Raw genomic sequence first — 19377 nt, 5'->3', positions numbered from 1 at the left:
TTGGCATGTGTTTTTCTGTTGCTCATTAGAAAAAAAAGAGATTTCAGTCTTGGAGGTGTGCTTCCTGACTGATTCCGTGTTTGGTTAATGATGTTTGTCTCTCATGAGACACTGTAGGAAGCATATTGCACACCTCAAAATACCCAGAATGAATCTAAGATAACAAAAAAAATCTGCGAAAAATGTTGCCGTTTTTGCCAAGCATGTTTTAGTTGTGCAATTTTTGGTGCAGTATTTCTCAAGTAAAACAATGTGAGACGTGTTGTCTTATGTAAACAATGTTGGGCTGCTGGTCAGGTCTTTCTCACTGTCTATGCTATTGAATAGAGAGCAATCACCGCATGCTCCCCCCATGTTTGCTCCCCACATGTTTTCTCCCCCCATGTTTGTTTGTAATCAACTAGAATAACTGTTTCTGGCTCATATCCCTTTCACATTCTGAAATAGCATTTTTGTACCCCATTATAAAAGAAAACTGCAGCAAATACGGTGTTTTTATGTTAAACTGTTTTGTTATATTTCACTCTTCTGTGATGTATATAAAGTAGAATATTGGGATGCAAACTCAAAATGTAATGCATTTCAACTCAATATCTGACATGATACAGATGTCTTATTTATTTAAGCCCATAACCATGTGTGTGAGGTGTATACTTTTGTTTCAAAGTAGATTTGTTTAAGACTACCAAGAAACACTCTGTGTGACCCTGATTTAGCCCACTGCAGTAAAAGGTTAAAAGCAGTTGCTCTATAAAGAGAAAAGCCGACAGACTCAAATTCAGTTAAGGGAGGAAATTTAGGAATTTTCTGACATTGGAATTTTTTGCCAAAATGAGAGTTGAGGGAAAAGGTCGAACAGTTTTGGACTGGTTTGGTTTTAGCTACATTCCAAGAAGTTGAGATTATTTTGACCTATTTAAGCTCTCATTACAAATATTTCAGATGATTCAGGGACCTTCAGTACGGTTTGCACGTATCCATAATTGGTAGCATTAGGTCATTGTAGCTGTGACATCTGTATTTGTTCATCAAATCTATTTTCTCCACTTCATGGGTGTCACTGACATCAGAGGGAATTTCATGCAAACCCTATTGCTTTAATATTTCTCCAATGTCCACATTCTGCAACACATAACCACTCAGTGGTATACTACAGCTCTGTTGGGAGGAAGGGTGTAACTCCAGGTGAAGTGTGTGTGTGTGTGTGTGTGTGTGTGTGTGTGTGTGTGTGTGTGTGTGTGTGTGTGTGTGTGTGTGTGTGTGTGTGTGTGTGTGTGTGTGTGTGTGTGTGTGTGTGTGTGTGTGTGTGTTTGTGTGTGTCTGCGTGTCTGCGTGTGTGTCTGCGTGTGTGTGTCTGCGTGTGTATGTCATTATCCGGACGAGAAACATACCTGAAGATGTGTGTGTGTGCTTAGTGTACTCTTATGTGTGCAGGAGTGAACAGTTGCTATGTAAAAGCTTGTCTAGGGCTGGCTTCAATAACAAGCTGGAATTCTGGAGGTGCAGTGTGGGGAGTCATAGTTTAGTGGATTTGACCCCTGTGGTTTATGAGTAAAGTGGGGATTTGAGGGTGGTTGGTGTGTAGGGCCTCTTTTGTGGTTTGTGCCCATTAGCTCTTGTGACTAGACTGCAATGGAGAGAGCTGAACACAAGCCCCGTGGCCGCACCCGATCTGCCATCATCAAAGCCACATTCTCAGGCCATATGTATAAGAAGAAATATATTGTAATTAACTTCCAAAGCCCTAATGACTAAGAAAAACTCTTAGTAAAATCTTTCATTTTTGAATACCCTTGTTTACTCCTGATGTGCATGTAGTAGTGTGAGATTACCCTGTTGATGTACCAAGTGTCTAGTCTTGTCTAGTTTTAAAGATGCCCTGATGTGATGTGTGTGAGCTTGCATAGATAAGGGTAGGCTGGCATGAAATCTGGACAGTGTGTCCTTTCATCCCAATAACACTGCTACTGTGTGTGTGTGTGTGTGTGTGTGTGTGTGTGTGTGTGTGTGTGTGTGTGTGTGTGTGTGTGTGTGTGTGTGTGTGTGTGTGTGTGTGTGTGTGTGTGTGTGTGTGTGTGTGTGTGTGTGTGTGTGTGTGTGTGTGTGTGTGCGTGCGTGCGTGTCTGTGTCTGTGTCTGTGTCTGTGTGTGGCAACACATTTGCCGCAGAGGAGTGCCTGGTATTGTGTAGGCGGAGAGCGAAGACAGCTATAAAAGTGATCTATCACTGGCCTTTACCTTTGCTCATGACTAATGCTATCTGAATCTTAAATAGAGCAGAGGAGAGATCTGAGGTAGTGCGGCCATTTTGGAATTCAGTTGAGGGGGGAAATTAAAGAGATTTATCTATTCTCTGACATTGGAATTTTTGGCAAAAATGAGAGTTAAGGGAAAAGGTCGAACAGTTTTGGACAGGTTTGGTTTTAGCTACATTCCAAGAGATGATGAGATTATTTTGACCTATTTAAGCTCTCATTACAAATATTTCAGATGATTCAGGGACCTTCGATACGGTTTGTACTTATCCATAATTGGTAGCATTAGGTCATTGTAGCTGTGACATCTGTATTTATTAATCTAATCTCCTAAATCGAGCTAAAAACCTCTCCTTGCACACACACCCTGCAAAATATAGTTAGATTTGCTGTGACAGTGTAACCTAACAATTTACTAAATTGATCTTACTTTTCCTGGGGCACATACAAAAAATTAAACATGACATAATACAGAACATTAATAGACAAGAACAACTCAAGGACAGAACTAAATGAATTTAAAAATGGCACACATAGCCTACATGTCAATACATACACAAAATATCTAGATCAAGATAGGGGAGAGGCGGTGTTGCTTTACCCGTTTCTTTAAACCAGGTTTGCTGGTTCATTTGAGCAATATGAGATGGAAATAATGGCTCTATATAATATCGTATACTTTCTTGAATTGGTTCTGGATTTGAGTACTTTGAAAAGATCCCTGGTGGCATGTCTGGTGGGGTAAGAGCTGTGTGTAAGTTGACTATGCAAACAATTTGGAATTTTCAACACATCATTTATTATAAAAAAGAAGAAGTGATGCAGTCAGTCTCTCTTCAACTCTTAGCCAAGAGAGACTGGCATGCATAGTATGTACATTACCGTTCAAAAGTTTGGGGTTACTTTCCTGAAGCACCTCCCACAAGTTGGATTGGCTTGATGGGCACCTCTTAACCATATGGTCAAGCTGCTCCCACAACAGCTCAATAGGGTTGAGATCCGGTGACTGCTGGCCACTCCATTATATACAGAATACCAGCTGACTTCTTCTTCCCTAAATAGTTGTTGCATTGTTTGGAGCTGTGCTTTGAGTCATTGTCCTGTTGTAGGAGGAAATTGGCTCCAATTAAACGCCGTCCACAGGGTATGGCATGGCGTTGCAAAATGGAGTGATAGCCTTCCTTCTTCAAGATCCCTTTTACCCTGTACAAATCTCCCACTTTACCACCATCAAAGCATCACATCACCATCACATTGCCTCCACCATGCTTGACAGATGGCGTCAAGCACTCCTCCAGCATCTTTTCATTTTTTCTGCGTCTCACGAATGTTCTTCTTTGTGATCCGACACCTCAAACTTAGATTTGTCTGTCCATAACACTTTTATCCAATTTTCCTCTGTCCAGTGTCTGTGTTGTTTTGCCCATCTTAATCTTTTCTTTTTATTGGTCAGTCTGAGATATGTTTTTTTCTTTGCAACTCTGCCTAGAAGGCCAGCATCCCGGAGTTGCCTCTTCACTGTTGACATTGAGACTGGTGTTTTGCGGATACTATTTAATGAAGCTGCCAGTTGAGGACTTGTGAGGCATCTGTTTCTTAAACTAGACACTCTAATGTACTTGTCCTCTTGCTCAGTTGTGTACCGGGGCCTCCCACTCCTCTTTCTATTTTGGTTAGAGCCAGTTTGCGCTGTTCTGTGAAGGGAGTAGTACACAGCGTTGTACCATATCTTCAGTTTCTTGGCAATTTCTCGCATGGAATAGCCTTCATTTTTTAGAACAAGAATAGATTGACGAGTTTCAGAAGAAAGTCCTTTGTTTCTGGCCATTTTTAGCCTGTAATCGAACCCACAAATGCTAATGCTCCAGATACTCAACTAGTCTAAAGAAGGCCAGTTTTATTGCTTCTTTAATCAGGACAGCAGTTTTCAGCTGTGCTAACATCACTGTAAAAGGGTTTTCTAATGATCAGTTAGCCTTTTAAAATGATAAACTTAGATTAGCTAACACAACGTGCCATTGGAACACAGGAGTGATGGTTGCTGATAATGGGCCTTAGTACGCCTATGTAGATATTCCATTAATAATCAGTCGTTTCCAGGTACAATAGTCATTTACAACATTAACAATGTCTACACTGTATTGCTGATCAATTTGATGTTATTTTAATGGCCAAAAAATGTGCTTTTCTTTCAAAAACAAGGACATTTCTAAGTGACCCCAAACTTTTGAACGGTAGTGTATATTAGCCCTCTGATTAGAATAAAGTACAATGGGAACAGACTGTAAGTACTGCATGTCTGGCAGGGTTGGGAGAATGTAGCTGTATTACATTAAAACAGGTAGAGAGCTAGAAGGAACCTTGAGGAAACCTACAGCCTCATTTGAAGTCAGCTATTTTCTCCACTTCATGGGCATCACTGACATCAGAGGGAATTTCATGCAAACCCTATTGCTTTAATATTTCTCCAATGTCCACATTCTGCAACACATAACCACTCAGTGGTATACTACAGCTCTGTTGGGAAGAAGGTTATAACTCAAGGTGAAGTGTGTTTACGTGTGTGTTTCTGTGTGTGTATGTGTGTGTACGTGTGTGTGTGTGTGATACTCAGTGTTGTGTTCTAGAACACCTAAAGCGAGACCGATTTAAGACAAAGCCCGGAGCAAATCAAGTCCGAGTCAAGACCGGAGGGGGACGAGAGGTCCGAGACCGAGTCAAGACCGAGACCAGAAAAATGTGAGTCCAATTGAAGACCATGACTATAATTTTGTCTAATTGTCACCATAATAATAGTAAAAAATATCCAGGATTCTTGAGACATTCAGAATAGTGAAAAAATACATGCTGAGGGCAAAAAGAACCACTCTACAAAATATGACTAACCCAAACATAGTGGGGAACAATGAGGGCCTTCTATGCTTACAGAGAAAGGCTAAGGATTTATAAAATAATACAAATAATAGTAATTATATTATTCTTGTCAACGATGTTCTGATTTAATCTCTTCAGTTTTTGCTGGAAAGTAAAAAGTTAAGGCTGAAGAGAAATAAAGGTTGAATGAGGATTTTTCTTTGGTGGTCTCTGGGGAGATAAATCTAGCGAGCTAGGTCAGCCATTGGCTAGGCCATCACAACCCTGATAGAAAGCATCTGCCATTCAGCTGTATTAGGGCACATATTTGGGGTGACAGTGGAATCAGCCAATCACATTGACCTTTAATGGCCAACAGATCGAAGGCCAACAGGTCACTGTGCCATAGTGAGCAGTAGTTTTCCCAAGGCATAGATAGCTAGCTTTTGTTGTAGGCTAGTTTGCGGCATCTGCAGCAGGTGTCACAGAAGAGGATGTTGTTGCTAATTTGTTAGCTTCTTTGTTAGCTTCTCCCTTTTCAAGTTTCAAATGATCATCATCTGTTGAGTGGAACAATGTTTTTTTATTGCAGCTTGAATGCTGTTGTTAGACATCTCTTTGAAAATAACCTGTGTGTGAAACATTGTTGCATTTAAACTTTAGGTCAGCGGTTACTTCGATTGGGACATGCTTAGCCTAATGATTGTGTTTTTTGTATTCTTATGATTGGGACCTACTGGCTTGTTATGTCAGAGTGAATGGACTGCTGTCGTTCTATCGGCCCTATGCAGTGGTGTAGTGGTCCATGGAAAAGTGGGTCCTGTGTGACAAATCCTATGTTTTCCTCAAAATCTTTCAGATTTTCACTTTCAAAATCACACTTAAATAAAAAAACAGAAATGTTATTGTTGTAAGTCCACAAGAAAGCTTAAACCACATCAGGAAATCATTTTTGAGGTCTGGGAAAAATAAAACAAAATAATATTTTTGGAAGGTGTAGTTGACCTTTAGTTAACTTGAGCACAACAAATGCCTTCCCCATTGATACATATCAGCATTATATAATTCTGTCAGGTAGGTCACATTGCAATCAACATTTAATTGTGGAGGGTTTTTTAAGAAAACCTTTAGAGATGTTTATCCAAACAGTGCATAATGACTGAATTGAATAGCCTACTAACCAAGACTAAGGACCAAACTTTTTCAACACCTGGTTTGCAATCCCCATTGTTGCCTTAGTTAGCATTTACTGGTAGATATCATAAGTTGAAATGTCTTTCCTACCCTACCGGCTACCGATGTCCTTCTTCTGTGAGCTGCTCCCCGCCAAAACCAGTTGAGAGCTGAACACTCTTGCTGCCTGCAGATGATATTCTGTTGAAACTAGGCTGTGTGTGGCAGCGCGCATGTGAACATATTTCAGGTGCTTTGCGATTGTATAGGCTACTTTGTGCATGATTTCTCTATTGTACTACATCATTGATAAGCCGTATGCCTCCACTACACCACATTGATACGCATCAGTAGGGATTAAGAAGTGAGTATATGCAATGCCCACAGAAAATAAAGTGGGTATAGGGGCGTATACCCTCCACTACGCCACTGGCCCTTTGTGTTTTACAAAAAGTGCTCTCTCCTACATGACTGCGCTGGTATGACAGTTGATGTCCTTTCAGCATCACGAACCTGTCACACACTGAAGGCCTATAGGTTCACCACTGTACTAACCTGTCACACACTGAAGGCCTATAGGTTCACCACTGTACTAACCTGTCACACACTGGAGGTCTATAGGTTCACCACTGTACTAACCTGTCACACACTGGAGGTCTATAGGTTCACCACTGTACTAACCTGTCACACACTGGAGGTCTATAGGTTCACCACTGTACTAACCTGTCACAGACTGAAGGCCTATAGGTTCACCACTGTACTAACCTGTCACACACTGGAGGTCTATAGGTTCACCACTGTACTAACCTGTCACACACTGAAGGCCTATAGGTTCACCACTGTACTAACCTGTCACACACTGGAGGTCTATAGGTTCACCACTGTACTAACCTGTCACACACTGAAGGCCTATAGGTTCACACACTGTACTAACATGTCACACACTGAAGACCTATAGGTTCACCACTGTACTAACCTGTCACACACTGAAGGCCTATAGGTTCACCACTGTACTAACCTGTCACACACTGAAGGCCTATAGGTTCACCACTGTACTAACCTGTCACACACTGAAGGCCTATAGGTTCACCACTGTACTAACCTGTCACACACTGAAGGCCTATAGGTTCACCACTGTACTAACCTGTCACACACTGAAGGCCTATAGGTTCACCACTGTACTAACCTGTCACACACTGAAGACCTATAGGTTCACCACTGTACTAACCTGTCACACACTGGAGGTCTATAGGTTCACCACTGTACTAACCTGTCACACACTGAAGACCTATAGGTTCACCACTGTACTAACCTGTCACACACTGAAGGCCTATAGGTTCACCACTGTACTAACCTGTCACAGACTGAAGGCCTATAGGTTCACCACTGTACTAACCTGTCACAGACTGAAGACCTATAGGTTCACCACTGTATTAACCTGTCACATACTGAAGGCCTATAGGTTCACCACTGTACTAACCTGTCACACACTGAAGACCTATAGGTTCACCACTGTACTAACCTGTCACACACTGAAGACCTATAGGTTCACCACTGTACTAACCTGTCACACACTGAAGACCTATAGGTTCACCACTGTACTAACCTGTCACATACTGAAGGCCTATAGGTTCACCACTGTACTAACCTGTCACACACTGATGGCCTATAGGTTCACCACTCTATTAACCTGTCACACTGAAGACCTATAGGTTCACCACTGTACTAACCTGTCACATACTGAAGACCTATAGGTTCACCACTGTACTAACCTGTCACACACTGAAGACCTATAGGTTCTCCACTGTACTAACCTGTCACACACTGAAGACCTATAGGTTCACCACTGTACTAACCTGTCACACACTGAAGACCTATAGGTTCTCCACTGTACTAACCTGTCACACACTGAAGGCCTATAGGTTCACCACTGTACTAACCTGTCACACACTGATGGCCTATAGGTTCACCACTGTACTAACCTGTCACACACTGATGGCCTATAGGTTCACCACTGTACTAACCTGTCACACACTGATGGCCTATAGGTTCACCACTGTACTAACCTGTCACAGACTGAAGGCCTATAGGTTCACCACTGTACTAACCTGTCACACACTGATGGCCTATAGGTTCACCACTGTACTAACCTGTCACACACTGAAGACCTATAGGTTCACCACTGTACTAACCTGTCACACACTGAAGGCCTATAGGTTCACCACTGTACTAACCTGTCACACACTGGAGGTCTATAGGTTCACCACTGTACTAACCTGTCACATACTGAAGGCCTATAGGTTCACCACTGTACTAACCTGTCACACACTGGAGGTCTATAGGTTCACCACTGTACTAACCTGTCACACACTGAAGACCTATAGGTTCACCACTGTACTAACCTGTCACACACTGGAGGTCTATAGGTTCACCACTGTACTAACCTGTCACACACTGAAGACCTATAGGTTCACCACTGTACTAACCTGTCACACACTGAAGGCCTATAAGTTCACCACTGTACTAACCTGTCACACACTGAAGACCTATAGGTTCACCACTGTACTAACCATGTCACACTGAAGGTCTATAGGTGCACCACTATACTAACCTGTCACACACTGATGGCCTATAGGTTCACCACTGTACTAACCTGTCACACACTGAAGACCTATAGGTTCACCACTGTACTAACCTGTCACACACTGATGGCCTATAGGTTCACCACTGTACTAACCTGTCACACACTGAAGACCTATAGGTTCACCACTGTACTAACCTGTCACACACTGAAGACCTATAGGTTCACCACTGTACTAACCTGTCACACACTGAAGACCTATAGGTTCACCACTGTACTAACCTGTCACACACTGAAGACCTATAGGTTCACCACTGTACTAACCTGTCACACACTGATGGCCTATAGGTTCACCACTGTACTAACCTGTCACACACTGGAGGCCTATAGGTTCACCACTGTACTAACCTGTCACACACTGAAGACCTATAGGTTCACCACTGTACTAACCTGTCACACACTGGAGGTCTATAGGTTCACCACTGTACTAACCTGTCACACACTGGAGGTCTATAGGATCACCACTGTACTAACCTGTCACACACTGAAAACCTATAGGTTCTCCACTGTACTAACCTGTCACACACTGAAGACCTATAGGTTCTCCACTGTATGGACCTGTCACACACTGAAAGCCTATAGGTTCTCCACTGTACTAACCTGTCACACACTGAAGACCTATAGGTTCTCCACTGTACTAACCTGTCACACACTGAAGACCTATAGGTTCTCCACTGTATGGACCTGTCACACACTGAAGGCCTATAGGTTCACCACTGTACTAACCTGTCACACACTGAAGACCTATAGGTTCTCCACTGTACTAACCTGTCACACACTGAAGACCTATAGGTTCTCCACTGTATGGACCTGTCACACACTGAAGACCTATAGGTTCACCACTGTACTAACCTGTCACACACTGAAGACCTATAGGTTCACCACTGTACTAACCTGTCACACACTGAAGACCTATAGGTTCACCACTGTACTAACCTGTCACACACTGAAGACCTATAGGTTCTCCACTGTACTAACCTGTCACACACTGAAGACCTATAGGTTCTCCACTGTATGGACCTGTCACACACTGAAGGCCTATAGGTTCACCACTGTACTAACCTGTCACACACTGAAGGCCTATAGGTTCACCACTGTACTAACCTGTCACACACTGAAGGCCTATAGGTTCACCACTGTACTAACCTGTCACACACTGGAGGCCTATAGGTTCACCACTGTACTAACCTGTCACACACTGGAGGCCTATAGGTTCACCACTGTACTAACCTGTCACACACTGAAGACCTATAGGTTCACCACTGTACTAACCTGTCACACACTGGAGGTCTATAGGTTCACCACTGTACTAACCTGTCACACACTGAAGACCTATAGGTTCACCACTGTACTAACCTGTCACACTGAAGACCTATAGGTTCACCACTGTACTAACCTGTCACACACTGAAGACCTATAGGTTCACCACTGTACTAACCTGTCACACACTGAAGACCTATAGGTTCACCACTGTACTAACCTGTCACACTCTGAAGACCTATAGGTTCACCACTGTACTAACCTGTCACACACTGAAGACCTATAGGTTCACCACTGTACTAACCTGTCACACACTGAAGACCTATAGGTTCACCACTGTACTAACCTGTCACACACTGAAGACCTATAGGTTCACCACTGTACTAACCTGTCACACACTGAAGGCCTATAGGTTCACCACTGTACTAACCTGTCACACACTGAAGACCTATAGGTTCACCACTGTACTAACCTGTCACACACTGAAGACCTATAGGTTCACCACTGTACTAACCTGTCACACACTGAAGACCTATAGGTTCACCACTGTACTAACCTGTCACACACTGATGGCCTATAGGTTCACCACTGTACTAACATGTCACACACTGGAGGTCTATAGGTTCACCACTGTACTAACCTGTCACACACTGAAGACCTATAGGTTCACCACTGTACTAACCTGTCACACACTGGAGGTCTATAGGTTCACCACTGTACTAACCTGTCACACACTGAAGGCCTATAGGTTCACCACAGTACTAACCTGTCACACACTGGAGGTCTATAGGTTCACCACTGTACTAACCTGTCACACACTGGAGGTCTATAGGTTCACCACAGTACTAACCTGTCACACACTGAAGGCCTATAGGTTCACCACTGTACTAACCTGTCACACACTGGAGGCCTATAGGTTCACCACTGTACTAACCTGTCACACTGAAGACCTATAGGTTCACCACTGTACTAACCTGTCACACACTGAAGGCCTATAGGTTCACCACAGTACTAACCTGTCACACACTGGAGGTCTATAGGTTCACCACTGTACTAACCTGTCACACACTGGAGGTCTATAGGTTCACCACAGTACTAACCTGTCACACACTGAAGGCCTATAGGTTCACCACTGTACTAACCTGTCACACTGATGGCCTATAGGTTCACCACTGTACTAACCTGTCACACACTGGAGGTCTATAGGTTCACCACTGTACTAACCTGTCACACACTGGAGGTCTAGGTCCAATAGGTTCACGACTGCACAGACATGTCTATAATAGATATAAAGACTGTTATAATTTCCCCATCTCAGTCTCATCTTTACTCATAGTGAGCACACAACTTTCCAACAATTTCCCCCACTCTTCCCTAACAGCATGTCAAGGAAAGTTTAAATATATTTTTTTATGAAAATAAAGGACAGTAATGTTATAAGAAAAGTTTCAATAGGCGATAAGATATTATTTCAAGAAAGGAATGTACAGTATATATCTGGCCTGGCGAAGCGCTTTTATGCGCTGAGTGAATGGAAGCTGATAATTACGATTGTTCTCAGGAAGAAATTACGAGTTCTCACTATCCAAGATCAAGTACAAATGTATCTGACTCCGAGACAAGACCGAGACACTCAATATGTGGTCTCGAAACCCGGTCTCGAGTACTACAACACTTGTGAAACTTATCTGGACGAGAAACATACCTGAAGATGTGTGTGTGTGCTTAGTGTACTCTTATGTGTGCAGGAGTGAACAGTTGCTATGTAAAAGCTTGTCTAGGGCTGGCTTCAATAACAAGCTGGAATTCTGGAGGTGCAGTGTGGGGAGTCATAGTTTAGTGGATTTGACCCCTGTGGGGAGGAAGGTTATAACTCAAGGTGAAGTGTGTGAGTGTGAAAAACTCTTAGTAAAATCTTTCATTTTTGAATACCCTTGTTTACTCCTGATGTGCATGTAGTAGTGTGAGATTACCCTGTTGACGTACCAAGTTTCTAGTCTTGTCTAGTTTTAAAGATGCCCTGATGTGATGTGTGTGAGCTTGCATAGATAAGGGTAGGCTGGCATGAAATCTGGACAGTGTGTCCTTTCATCCCAATAACACTGCTCCCCCCCCTCTCCCCCCACCCCCTCCTTTCTGCTCTCATCTACCACACAGAGTAGTGGAGCTGTGAATAATGGAGAATTGTGTCCTATTCATCTCTAGGGGTCAGAGAGTCGAGCCACTATTTGGGCTAGCTATCCATCAACCCCCTCCACTTTGTAGCGTGTGACAAGGCTATCGGCACTGGTGGCCTACTCAGAAGGAGATGGTGGCCCCCAGTAATGTCACCCTGACTTATTGATGATAGGAGCTGGAATTAGACCTTTAGTATTCATTCATTTGCCCGCAACAGACAAAAAAACGATTCTTAGCACTGGGCCTTTAATTTGGGATTTCTTTGTAATATTCCAAGTCTATCTTATACACAGTGAGTCATATGTATCTTACATGTGTACATCAAGACATCCTGAATGATGATTTCACAAGCTCATCAGATAAACCACAAACCTTTGTTAAAACCAGTTTGTTCTTCTATTGTTTTTGAATCGAAGCCAAAACCATGAGATATTTTTACTCAGAGAGTATGATCTCGCTTGATCTCGGTTGGCGCAGGTCGTTAGCTGGAACGATTGCATGCACTTGATCTGCTCTGCCTGGGCCGCGTGGGCACTGCACACTGGGCTGTGTAAGAGGAGGAGGGAGTGGAGGAGGGAGGTGGAGAGGGGGATGAGAGAGGGAGGGAGTGGAGGAGGGGGATGGAGGAGGGGGATGGAGGGAGGGAGGGAGGGAGTGGAGGAGGGGGATGGAGAGAGGGAGGTGGAGGAGGGGGATGGAGAGAGGGAGGGAGTGGAGGGGGATGGAGAGAGGGAGGGAGTGGAGGAGGGGGATGGAGAGGGAGGGAGTGGAGGAGGGGGATGGAGAGAGGGAGGTGGAGGAGGGGGATGGAGGGAGGGAGTGGGATGGAGGAGGGAGGTAGAGGAGGGGGATGGAGAGAGGGAGATAGAGGAGGGGGATGGAGAGAGGGAGTGGGATGGAGGAGGGGGATGGAGAGAGGGAGATGGAGGAGGGGGAGTGGGATGGAGGAGGGAGATAGAGGAGGGAGATAGAGGGGGGTGGAGAGAGGGAGGGGGATGGAGAGAGGGAGGGAGTGGAGGGGGATGGAGAGAGGGAGGGAGTGGAGGAGGGGGATGGAGAGAGGGAGGGAGTGGAGGAGGGGGATGGAGAGAGGGAGGTGGAGGAGGGGGATGGAGGGAGGGAGTGGGATGGAGGAGGGAGGTAGAGGAGGGGGATGGAGAGAGGGAGATAGAGGAGGGGGATGGAGAGAGGGAGTGGGATGGAGGAGGGGGATGGAGAGAGGGAGATGGAGGAGGGGGAGTGGGATGGAGGAGGGAGATAGAGGAGGGAGATAGAGGGGGGGTGGAGAGAGGGAGTGGAGGAGTGGGATGGAGGAGGGAGATAGAGGGGGGAGATAGAGGAGGGGGATGGAGAGAGGGAGATGGAGGAGGGGGATGGAGGGAGGGCGATGGAGGAGGAAGGAAACAGAGAGATTAGAAAGAGAGAGACCAGTCGAGTGATTGAAGAAAAGAGAGAATAGGTGGAAACAAAAGATAGAAAGAGAGAGGGAAGAGAGAGAGAGGGGGGGGAGAGCTAGACAGACTGTAGGGGTTGACCTCATCTTTGATGTGGTCCAATCACATTTTAATGAAGCGTTGCTTTGCCGGTGGGCACGGCGCATACGACTCCCAGATTAGTAGCGAGCTTACTGCACAGGGGCATTGGAAGGACAACGGAGGATTCCCCACACAGGAGAAAGAAGGAAACATTCCCTCCCCTTAGCCACAGCTATTGAGGAAGGAAACAATGTGATCTAAAAAGAGAGCCTGTAATCTTGTCCATTGCACAGTTCAATTACAAAGTCTATTTCACTCCTCTCAGACCTAAATGCATTCCAACTCCCTGCTGTGTTGCTGTGTGTGTGTGTGTGTGTGTGTGTGTGTGTGTGTGTGTGTGTGTGTGTGTGTGTGTGTGTGTGTGTGTGTGTGTGTGTGTGTGTGTGTGTGTGTGTGTGTGTGTGTGTGTGTTTCTCTCCTACTTATTTCACCCCCGATTGGGCCTGCTGTCTTCTTATGCCTTGGCATGACCAGGGCTGAGGTTGAGGCCATCGATGGGAATTACTGTGAGTGTTCTGTTAAGAATGACAGGTGCTCCACATTGTATTCTCAATGGAAGGTATTATGTGCTTGGGAGGTCAGGGGGGAATCCCCCCGAGTGTTTTTTACTGCATACAAATGAATAACAACATTCATTGATGTTTTGTGATAATTATAGACAGTGATGAAAGGCTGTGCTTGCCAGAACCTTTATCATTTTTCAATGTTTTTATTTTTTTCACATACGTGTCTCTATTTTCCAATGGATATAGACACAGGTACTTATTGTGATATGTTTGATGCGTAAGATACGCTGGTTGTTGCAGTGACATAGTTGGTGGTAGCCTACCAGGTTAATCCTCTCTCTTTTGTCTGAAGCAGAACCATCCACTCATCACCCTGAGAAACCCTAAACTTGGAGAAATTGGATGATGCTTCCTGACATAAGCCTGACTTCCCTGCCAGCCAGGCACTTTACTAACATGATGCACTGGCTTCCACAAAGCCCCCATCTCTCACTGTCAAATCACTCCCAGCATTCACAGGGAAGTGAAGCATTTTGGGCAACGGAGTTTACTCATCCCTGTCCTCCTTATCAATTGGGAACTAGACATCCCGTGACACGGTACGGGCAGCAACTGTCAGTTTTGTCCTTCATACGTCAACTCACATTTCACGGAAGACCAATGTTCTGATGAAACAGGGAAACTCTGCTGTCAGCTGTGAAAGACGCCAGGTCCTTCAGGGAAAAGGATTTGAATCACTTTGGTAACATCAGTATATAGGTTTTACGTGTCTTTTGGAAGACGGTCCCATTTATAAGAAGTTGGCACAAACAGTCTTCTGTGGCCAGGCAGTGATTAAGCCAGAAAAGTGTAAAGACGACGGCATGCTAGCAATGTTAAAGAGCTAACCTTGTTAGAGTGTTAGTGTATTAGTGTGTTAGTGTATCCAGTCAAAAGCCTCACCCTTTCAGTTGGCTTTGAGTGGCAGCTTCTCAAAGTCTTGTGGTGCTCCACTGCATTCCACAAACGTTCCGGCATGCCATTAGTGAAACATCCCCACCCCCCTTTCACCCCTCCACGGTGCCTTCAAGTAGCTGTGTTGATTGTTTCCATCATCCAATGTCATGGTTTCTGACCGGGGTTGAGAAGACACAGGGCCATTTTGTGGTTACATATCTCTGTGATTCAGAGCTGGATTATTGTGACCGTAGACATGCCGCGTGTCAAGGAATCCGTGAGAGGGAACAACTTTCTGACGTTTCTAGTTATTGAGTCTAGCCCTAGTGGGTCATTTGAATGCTACAGCAGCTACTTGTTGTAGCATAGCCTAGGCATACTTTTTGAAGTTATTTTTTTATTTTATTATGTATTAACCCATCCACCCCTCCCCCTCTTCTGAGGACAAATATCTTAGTTTTTTCTTTTACAGCTTTTTTGCTACATGTACATACATTTTACATATACAGTTTACATACATGTTACTTTTATATAAAGCAGTCACATAACAATAATACATGACCAAACATCAGTTCTTTAATCCCACCCCTCAGCCACTCTCCGCCCATCCCACCTATCACCATAGACCACCCTCGTTTGGTTTCCATGTCCCATATATTTTTCAATTGTGCTGTGATGTTTAAAACATTTTTTTAACCTTTCTAGTCGTATATTATTCACAGATTGTGAGCTAAAGATGAAAACCTTTCCTACGAGTATTATTATATTATTTATTGACTGACTATGGCTTTCCAAATCGCCCAACACTGCTATTTGTAAGGTTAGTCTTAAGTGCATATTGTGATTTTTTAACCATTCCTGAATCTGTGACCAGAAACACGCTAAACTCATCAAAAAAGGAAACGTCCCTTTTTCAGGACCCTGTCTTTCAAAGATAATTCGTAAAAATCCAAATTACTTCACAGATCTTCATTGTAAAGGGTTTAAACACTGTTTCCCATGCTTGTTCAATGAACCATAAACAATTTATGAACATGCACCTGTGGAACGGTCGTTAAGACACTAACAGCTTACAGACGGTATGCAATTAAGGTCACAGTTATGAAAACTTAGGACACTAAAGAGGCCTTTCTACTGACTGAAAAACACCAAAAGGAAGATGCCCAGGGTCCCTGCTCATCTGCGTGAACGTGCCTCGGGCATGCTGTAAGGAGGCATGAGGACTGCGGATGTGGTCAGGGCAATAAATTGCAATGTCCGCACTGTGAGATGCCTAAGACAAAGCTACAGGGAGACAGGACGGACAGCTGATCGTCCTCGCAGTGGCAGACCACGTGTAACAACACCTTCACAGGATCAGTACATCCGAACATCACACCTGCGGGACAGGTACAGTATGGCAACAACAACTGCCCGAGTTACACCAGGAACACACAATCCCTCCTTCGGTGCTCAGACTGTCCGCAATAGGCTGAGAGAGGCTGGACTGAGGGCTTGTAGGCCTGTTGTAAAGCAGGTCCTCACCAGACAACGTCGCCTATGGGCACAAACCCACCGTTGCTGGACCAGTCAGGACTGGCAAAAGTGCTCTTCACTGACGAGTCGCGGTTTTGTCTCACCAGGGATGATGGTCGGATTCACGTTTATCGTCAAAGGAATGAGCGTTACACCGAGGCCTGTACTCTGGAGCGGGATCAATTTGGAGGTGGAGGGTTCGTCATGGTCTGGGGCGGTGTGTCACAGCATCATCAGACTGAGCTTGTTGTCATTGCAGGCAATCTCAACGCTGTGCGTTACAGGGAAGACATCCTCCTCCCTCATGTGGTACCCTTACTGCAGGCTCATCCTGCCATGACCCCACAGCATGACAATTCCACCAGCCATACTGCTCGTTCTGTGTGTGATTTCCTGCAAGACAGGAATGTCAGTGTTCTGCCATGGCCAGCGAAGAACCCGGATCTCAATTCCATTGCGTACGTCTGGGACCTGTTGGATCGGCGGGTGAGGGCTAGGACCATTCCCCCCAGACATGTCCGGGAACTTGCAGGTGTCTTGGTGGAAGAGTGGGGTAACATCTCACAGCAAGAACTGGCAAATCTGGTGCAGTCCATGAGGAGGAGATGCACTGCAGTATTTAATGCAGCTGGTGGCCACACCAGATACGGACTGTTACTTTTGATTTTGACCCCCTTTGTTCAGGGACACATTATTCTATTTCTGTTCAGTTTACGTCTCAACTGTTGAATCTTGTTATGTTCATATAAATATTTACACACGTTAAGTTTGCTGAAAATTAACAGTTGACAGTGAGAGGAAGTTTCTTTTTTGCTGAGTTTACATAGGGACAATACCAGAACAAATGATCTATTGATTCTCTCTCTTCACAGCAAAATCTACAGAGCTGAGTTTGTTGTATGCCCCATATATATAGCATTCTGTTGGTGGCAAGAATGTTTTATAATCATTTAAAGTGAAAAACTCTAAGTGTTGAATCAAGTGTAGTTTTTTGTACCAGTTCATAAACCATGTGCCATGGAATTGGTACATCGAAAATCTCCTCCCATTTATTTTGCAACCTGTATGGCGTAGCTGTCAACATGTTTGTCCTCAGATGAAACTGGTACATGTTTCTATTTATGCCAGTTCCTTTCAGCCAATTTGTATCTTTAAAATATGGCAGGCAAACAAGTTCCCTACCTTCGCTCTTTTCCACTTGCCTCCTCCATTTTTGTGGTAATGCTGTAATCAGTTGGTTGTAAGCTTGGATTGACCAGATATTCCCATATATTTTCGATATCTGCATATGTGACATAACTCCTCCGTTTCTATTTAATAATATCATTCATAAATATAATATAATTTTTTTTTTTCCATAAATAATGTTTTTTTATTAATCAGTATATTTGAGTTTAACCATGACATTTGTTGTAATATTTGTTCTATGTTTTCTGGGGGATAGAACTGAAATTGTAACCAGCTTTGGCTTGTTTGGCCTGTTTGGCTTGTTTAAGAAAGAGCGATACTTTAAACAAAATTTCATTTTTAATTAGTCGGAAATGAGAAGTTGTAATCTGTATGAAGGCAAAAAGGCCATTTTTGAACAAAGGATGAGCCTTAATAATCTACTGGTGAACCATTTGGGGTTTAAGTATAACTTATGTATGAGTGAAGCTTTCAGTGAAAGTTTTAAAGCTTTAATATTTAAGAATTTTTGCCCCCCAAACTCATGTTCATTATATAAATAGGCATGTTTAATTTGGTCTGGTTTAGCATTCCAAATAAAATTAGAGATTTTTTGCTCATATGATTTAAAAAACGAGTCATCTGGAGTAGGCAGTGCCTTTAATAAGTAAGTCAACTGTGATAGGACAAAAGAGTTAATCAATGTGATTTTTCCATAAATAGACAAGCATTTACCTCTTCATGGTTGCAGAATATTATCTATTTTTGCTAACTTTCTATTGAAATGAATTGTGGTAAGTTAATTTATATTTTTTGAGATGTGAATACCAAATATGTCTACTTCACCATCCACCCATTTTATTGGTAAACTACAAGGTAGTGTAAACACTGTATTTTTTAACGATCCAATACGTAATATGGTACGCTTGTCATAATTAGTTTTTAATACAGAGAGGCTAGAAAAGTGATCAAGATCTTCAATGAGACTGTGCTCATTGATCAGATCCACATTGTGGACTTAAAAAAACAAAAACATTATTTACTATTTTACATCTAGGGTTGCTGTAGATGACTTTAACCCATTGTATAAGAGATTCACCAAAATTAAAGTAATCCAGGCATTTATATATAAATTGTAGTCATACTTTATCAAACGTCAGGATTCCCGCATCACAACATTGACGTGTTAGAGGGCTCCAGTTTTTTAAATGGACTGGATCTTTATACTTATCACGTGGGTCCTGTTTTTAGTAGTAATGAAATCAAACTAGGCATACTTAAATAGATACGTTTGTACATGTGGGAAGGTTTTGGTACGTATTAATGTCATATTTTTTACTTCAAAGGTAAGCAATTGAT

General features: G+C 43.4%; 1 protein-coding gene across 1 annotated transcript in view; it reads left to right on the top strand.

The window, feature by feature from the left end:
- Positions 1-4874: 4874 nt before the first annotated feature.
- ptprsa (protein tyrosine phosphatase receptor type Sa) overlaps positions 4875-19377 on the top strand; it is a 341321-nt gene continuing 326818 nt past the window's right edge. Inside the window, exon 1 of the mRNA XM_039000968.1 lies at positions 4875-4993. The gene's annotated coding sequence lies outside the window, so the exon portion shown is untranslated. The remainder of the gene's footprint in view (positions 4994-19377) is intronic.

Source organism: Salvelinus namaycush, chromosome 9 (genome assembly GCF_016432855.1).
Source record: "Salvelinus namaycush isolate Seneca chromosome 9, SaNama_1.0, whole genome shotgun sequence".
In the NCBI taxonomy this organism is placed as follows: domain Eukaryota; kingdom Metazoa; phylum Chordata; class Actinopteri; order Salmoniformes; family Salmonidae; genus Salvelinus; species Salvelinus namaycush.
Note: the sequence above shows the minus strand (reverse complement) of the source record. Positions and strands in the feature narration are given on the sequence as shown.